The 7,696-nt window shown below is 33.6% G+C and overlaps 1 long non-coding RNA gene across 1 annotated transcript; it reads left to right on the forward strand.

Annotated features, from left to right (window-relative positions):
- The first annotated feature begins 4,987 nt into the window (after positions 1–4,987).
- Positions 4,988–5,190, forward strand: LOC114172248. The gene is made up of 2 exons (XR_003601965.1): positions 4,988–5,033; positions 5,121–5,190. It is a non-coding gene; the product is annotated as an uncharacterized LOC114172248 (long non-coding RNA).
- Positions 5,191–7,696: the final 2,506 nt, after the last annotated feature.

Genomic DNA, 7,696 nt, shown 5'->3' on the forward strand with positions numbered 1-7,696 from the left:
CATGATAGATAATGAAGATTCACATGATGATATTAATGCCTTATTGTATGATACATTTAGAAATGTGGTAGAAGAAAAGAAGGCAAAGAGGGTCCTCACGATGAAGCTAAAAAGTTCTACCAATTGATTAATGATGCAAATCAAGAACTCTACCTTGGATGTGAAAGCTTCTCCACTTTATCTTTTATCATTCGGCTATATTTATTAAAGTGTCTTCATGGTTGGAGCAATTCTTCATTCACTGACCTCTTACAACTACTAAAAGAGGCCATGCCTAACTTGAATATTCCTGAATCTTTCAACAAAACGAAGAGCATGATTACTGATTTAGGTCTTGATTATAAAAAGATTCATGCATGTCCAAAAGATTGCATGTTATTTTGGAAAGACAATGAGAATTTAGATGTTTGTAGTATCTGTAAATCTTCACGATGGAAAGAATTTCCTGAAGCCAATTCTGAGGTTGAGGGCCCAAAATATCAGCATAAAGTTCCTGCCAAAGTATTGCGGCACTTTCCATTGATTCCTAGACTTCAAAGACTGTTTATGTGTTCGAAGACTGCTGAGTTAATGAGGTGGCATGAAGAAGAACGAGTAAAGGATGGAAAAATGAGACATCCTGCTGATGGTGAAGCTTGGAAGAGCTTTGATGGCCTTCATGAAAATTTTTCTGTTGACTCGCGTAATGTAAGACTTGGTCTGGCTAGTGATGGCTTTAATCCATTTAGAACCATGAGCATATCTCATAGCACATGGCCTGTCATGATGGTTGTGTACAACCTTCCGCCTTGGTTGTGCATGAAACCTGAATATACAATGTTATCGTTGTTGATTCCTGGACCACAATCAATAGGAAATGATATTGATGTGTACCTTCAACCTCTGATCCATGAGCTGAAAGAGTTATGGGAGTTGGGAGTACAAACCTATGATGCTTCAAAAAATGAGACATTTCAAATGCATGCAGCTCTTCTATGGACAATTAGTGACTACCCTGGGTATGCTATGTTGTCTGGTTGGAGCACAAAAGGAAGATTAGCTTGTGCATATTGCAATTACAACACTAATTCATCCTACCTAAAACACAGCCATAAGATGTGTTATATGGATCATCGCGTCTTTTACCAGTGAACCATCGTTGGAGATTTAATAAGAAGTCTTTTAATGGAAAAAAAGAGCTGAGGTCTACACCACACATGCTAGAAGGGACAAAAATTCTAGAGATATTAAAAGATTTTGCCAATGAATTTGGAAAGAATGGAAAAAAGTTAAGTAATGGTCCATGGAAAAAGAGATCAATCTTTTTGAGTTGCCTTACTGGGCGACAAATAAATTACGTCATAATTTTGATGTGATGCACATTGAGAAAAACATATGTGATAGCATTCTAGGTACTCTTTTGGATATTCAAGGGAAGACAAAGGATCATGTTAATGCACGTTATGATTTGCAAAACATGGGAATAAGAAATGATCTTCATCCAAGAGAGATTGGTAAAGGTCGGGTAGAGTACTCACCAGCTTGTTTTACAATGAATGCTCATGAGAAATCTAGCTTTTGTGGTGTTTTATTTGACTTCATGGACTAAAAAGGACTAAAATTGTGGTTCAGTGTTTCTACTAATATGTTTTGGGTCTGCTCTTAATATTCTTACAGAGCACTTGTTACTTGTTTGATTTAGATTTCCTAGTTACTAGCATTAAGATAATTTGTTGTTCAGGTGATTAGTTTGACTTGCCATGTTTGGCAAACTAGTCAAACACTTATTATACATGAAAGAAATATAAGAAATATCATCTTATGCATATATTTTTAACACCAGCACATCATGAACATTGCACATATTATTTGTTTTTCCCATTGCTTTCAGAAACTGGATATTGAATTGTGGCTACTGTATCACTTATGAGTTGCAAGTGGTAGACTTATTTTTACCTATGATTTCACTCTAACTCTGTTGTTTTTATCATAGTCAATTAATATGCAAGTGGCTATTGTTTTTTCACTTATGTTTTTACCTATATTCTCGATTAATTTCTTTATTATTAGACATGGATTATGATGCAGAAAATACATTTGAACAGATTCCTCAAGGAGGTAAGCAAGAGTTGGGAATTTCTTTATTGTTTTTTCTTTATTATTTTACATATATGACCATGTTTTATGGAATCAAAATTTAATCAAAGTTTTGGTTTGTTTGTTCAGATAATGGGAAAGGAAGTAACCTCCGAAATAAAATGAAATTGGCTGCAAAGGATGAAGGGAATGATCATCATTTGGATATACCTAAAGTTAAATCAAGCAAAGAATTGCTTAGGAGGCTCCAAGTCAAACGTGAAAAAGGAAGCACTGTTGTGGCAACTAAGGCACCTTTGATTGTCCCTAATGGACAATTTAATTTGTCCAATTTTGAAGTTAGAAGCCAGAATAAGAACACTCTTAGTTCTAGTGTGGAACCACCTATAAAACCTAGTCAAATATGGTGACAGTGGAAGTTATGAACGGTAAAAGGAAAGGACCATTTCTGAGCAATAAGGAAACAGTACAAACCATTAATGAGTCAAGAGCAAAGATAAGGGCCATTTCAAGATCTTTGATTGCAATTCAAGCTAAGAAGAATGCAAAAAACAAGGTAAACACACTAGGTGAAAAAAGTAAGTCAAATCCTGAATTGATTAAAGCTAGCTTACAAGAAGTTGGAATTCAAATGCTAAACAGCAGCCCCCTAAAAAGGGAAAATCGGGAGATGTGAGTTCTAAGAGGACTCAAAATTTCATGGGGGAATGGATGAGTACAATTGACATGTTTCATCAGAAGAATGCAAAAAAGGTAATAACACAAGGAGAAAAAAGTAAATCAAGGCTACAATTACTTGAAGCTAGCTTACGTGAAGTTGGCAATTCAAATAAACAGCCACCTAACTTGGGAATATCAGGAGATGTGACTTCTAAGAGGATTCAAAATGTCGTTCACGAAGGGGTGAATATAGTTGACAAAACTAAAGAAAATCAAAAATCTGTTAAGAGGGTAGAAGTGGAACGTGATACATCAAAGGGAAATGAGAAAAAGAAAAGGCCATTAACAGAAGGTTATCAATCCATTGTTGGGAATGAATTTGATGTTAAGAAACAACCAACCAGATTATGTGGATCAATGATGATTGGTGAATTTCTTTATCAAAAGGGAGAAAAGTTGAACAAGTGGTTGAAGAAGAAAATGACCACCAAGATGATGAATTTCAAAATGAAACAGAAGATGAAGGACATGAAGAAGAAAGTTTCAATGAAAGAGAAGAGAATGAGATAATTAATGAAGAAGAAAGTTTGAATGAAAGAGAAGACAACGAATTAACCACGGATGAAGGTAATATTGCATTCTTGCAAATTTTATTACTTATTATTTATTTATGTATTTAATCACTATACATATACTTAGAGAATTTTATTGTTAAAATAGCCACAAGCAAGAAAAGAACTCGGGGACCAACACAATGCTTAAAATACATGCGAGAAAGATGAAGACCGGCCTGAAGTTATCTTGGATGAAGATGGAGAGCCTATTGGTCCTAATGACAAAGTTGTGTCTGACTTGAGCTATTTTCTTGGGACCATAGCTAGGAATTCAAACTTTTGTCCATTGATTTATACAAACTTCAAAGCCTTGGTCAAAGATCACAAAGATCGCATATGGAAATATGTCATGGTATTTAAATAAACTCTTGTCTAATGATTTAATACATATGACATACTAATCCCTTCATGTTTTCTTTTGTCTAATAATGCCTCAGGAAAATTCAATATTTCTCACTATGGAGAGAAAGCAATATTTGGTCGCATAAATGATGCTTGGAGGCGGTACAAATGTTATATCAAGAGACATCATTTTGTAAGATATTCCACTATGAAAGAGCGACTGAAGAATCGTCCAGTGCACATTCCTGAAGACCATTTTAAGCAATTGATTGTTATTGGAAAAATACTACGATCCAGGTATAAACTATTGACTGATTTGGTTGTAATGTGGAAGCCACTTTGTAAGCATAATATTAATGATTTTAGTATATTGTTGCCACTGATTTAATATATTGATGTCACTATAACTACCACTGATTTTGATATCAAAATACAGAGCATTAGTGAAAAAATACAATCAGTAGGAGAAAGCAAAGTACATGCACCGAATGGGACCAATAAACTTTGCAAGAGTTCGAGCTGAATTGGTATAATATTTCTTATTTCTTATAAGCATCACATTATACATATGATCCATCATGAAATATTACTTATCACCATTGATCAAGTGTATTTTATTAAATTTCAAAGGTGTGACTGTAATATTCCCTGATTATCGTAAAAAATTTCAAAAATGATGTATTATAATTGTGGTTTGCTGTAGTTCATTTTGTTTCTCTTGTTAGTCTATTGTGAATGAGGTCCTTGGTGCAGTTTGGTTTCAATTTCAAGTTGTGGAATTAGCATTTTGCAAGGTAGGCTGCATATGTAGCCTCAGTATGGATTGGACTCTTCCTTGGATCCTTCCTTTGCAGGAGCTTATAGAGTCTAGTTCCCTTTTTTTAGTCAGTCTAATTGTCTTAGTCATTGCTTTGATATGTGGTCCAAATTGCTTATAATCCTTTTATTTGATTGATGGAAATACAGAAATTGCTTAACATGTCATTCAACTTTGGCAAATTCCAAATCTTCAAAAATAAGGTCATCAATTGTCATCATCTCATTGACTAACACAGTCTCCTCTTCTGTTTGATCTTAGGATGATTTATTAATTACAACACAACAACACAAACCATGATTATAGTTTTATACTTGCATTGTCATTTATAATGAGACTTTGAGAATTTTGTTATATTACTTGTTACAATGAGATTCTCATTAGTTGAAGGCTTAATTTTATTCATATAGAGTGCTGGGAAAAAGGATGGAGAAGAAGTCAGTAGAGTTGAAATGTTTATAAAACTCGCCAGGTCGTCCTTGTAGGAAAGGAAAAGCAGTGGACAAGAAACATTGGATACTATTGTAAGTTTATTTAATTTATGATATATGTTTGAGTACTTCATTTTTTAATCATGAACTTTGATGTATATACATATATATATGTTTCAGTCTAAGCTTGAAGGATCTATGCAAAACTCATCAACTGAAAATGTGGAAAAAACTTTTGAATCAATGTTTGGAAAAGAAAAGCCTGGTCGGGTTCGTTGTTATGGAAGGACTGTGACCCCATCATTATTTAAAAGAAATCAAGAAATTGCTGCAATTAAAAAGGATATGATATGAAAATAGATGGGATGGCAAAAAGGATTGAAGGTTTGGAAACAATGATGACACTCATACTTAAGCAACAAAACCCTGATTTGAATGAGGATGATATAGAACATATGATGTCATTAGCTTTTGGGAAAGAAAATAGTGCCATTGCTCCACGTTCATCTGCTTCCACTCATGTTCCTTGTTTTGACCAGGTATAACAGCATGCTAACAATTTGCATTCAATGTTATAATTTGAGTACTTTGTGTTTATCTTATTTCATTTACATGTTAGATCATATTTTAAAAAGCTTGATCAACTTTTGTTTATTTGTTTTAGGTTGATCAAGAACCTCAAGAAATACCGCAGAGCAAATGGAAGAATGATTGATTGAAGAACCTCTAGATTTTACATAGCAAATGTTATATTCTTTGTTATCTTTTAACTCTTTTTAGTTTTAATACTTACAACACTTTTAGTTTTAGCATACATTGGACTACACATATGTTACTTTTAACTCTTAGTTTTGATGCTTATGAACTCTTATCCGTTATTACGTATATTACATGTTTTGTAAAATTATTATTATGTTACATAAATCATTAACACAAAATAATATAAGAATTGCTTAAATGAATAATTATAATTTCAGTTGTTGTCTAAAAATAATAAGCAACATTAAAATGTATTGTCTATACACAACAGCACATTAGAAAGTGTTCTCTAAGGATAGATAAGAGGTATGACATTTACATATGACAACATTTAAAAACATGTTGTCTAAACATGAGCAACATTTTAAATGTGTTGTCTAAAAACAATAAGCAACATTTAAAATGTGTTGCCTATAAACAACAAACAACATTCAAAATGTGTTGTCTAAAAAGAATAGGCAACATTTAAAATGTGTGGCCTATTCTTACACTATAAGGCAACAGTTTTGTAAATTGGTGTGACCTTTAGTACAAAAATTGTTGCCTATAACCTAAGCCCACAGCCATATCCTCCACACCTACAAAGTTGTTGCCTAAGTGTTGCCTAAAGTTTAGGCCACACTTTTTTAACTTTAGCCAACACTTTTTACCAATTGCTTAAAGTGAAAAATGGTGTAGTGAGATTTAATTAATAAACTAAACGTACCAAAAGAAGCTTTCAAACGCAGAGATTCACATATACATATAAGGTTTAGTTTCTTTGACACTTTTATGCCAACACACATATGCAACGCTCATCTAATATTAACGACAATAAAACCCATCCCAAATTCTGTATATTACAGAACCAACCATTTCTTTTGACATAAAAAAACCACATTACAAGAGACAGTTTCATAAAAGAAATGATAATTAGAACATATACATACGATGCCATGATGAGTGCAAGATTCAGTGTAAGAGAAGGAAAAGAGAGAAAAAAATAATCAATATGTTCAGTGCTATGAAATGAATATGTTCATGATACCAAATGATGAAGGATTATCTTGTTTCCTTTTAGAGTTATGAATATGGTGAAGTTGTTTAAGAAAGCCTTTTGAAAATTCCCACTGGACATTAAGATAACATGCTATTTAGATATGAAGGTTCATTTCTCAAGCTCATGAAAGGAAGAAGAGAGTTGGATTCAAGCTTAAACACACATGGCAATAACAACACTTAAAGAGCAAAATGAAAGAAAAACAATAAAAATGGAAAGCATAGAAGATGAAGAATGGAAGAAGCACGCCACTCACAGAAGGGATCTAAGCCAACCAAACCCTATAGATGAGTGATGGTGCCGCCACTTGCAAGCAAGATAAGGCAAAGGTGAGTTCACTTCTAGAAGGAGAGCTCACGAAAATGGTGGCTGAATGTACAAAGTTATAACAAAATGATCAACCCTTTTACAACACAAGGAGCACCCTTTAAATAGGAGTTCATAGGGGTCCTTTAGCAATACAAAACATGAAAAAGGATTAACTAGCAAACTGATAAAGGATTGACCTCAACCAAGGATGGAGGCACATGCTTAAGAAGACTAAGCATGTTTAGAAAGGAAGTTCACTAATCCTTCATCCATGTTCATTGTTTTTATTATGTTTGAAGTTCCCTAAGTTGACTTAGTTGAAATGACCTTAGTAGACTTGTTAACTTTGACAAGGTTTGACTTGTTGACTAGAGTTGACTTGACTTAAACCAACATGCTAATCCTTATTTATGTGTTTTGTAGGTGTAAGTAAGATTAATTATGGTGGGTGATGTGGCGCAACCTTAGTGGAGAAGTGGAGATGAGATGGAGCATAGGTGGAAGAAAGAGAAAAGGAAAAAGAATAAAGTAAAAGGCATAAAGCAAGTGTTCCTATGTATTTTGTCTCCTTTGTTTTTAGCACACTTTAGCCACTTTTGGAGACATATGAGACACCTTCTTGGTCTCCTTTAGTGCTAGAACGAAATTA

Source organism: Vigna unguiculata, unplaced genomic scaffold (genome assembly GCF_004118075.2).
Source record: "Vigna unguiculata cultivar IT97K-499-35 unplaced genomic scaffold, ASM411807v1 contig_505, whole genome shotgun sequence".
NCBI lineage: Eukaryota > Viridiplantae > Streptophyta > Magnoliopsida > Fabales > Fabaceae > Vigna > Vigna unguiculata.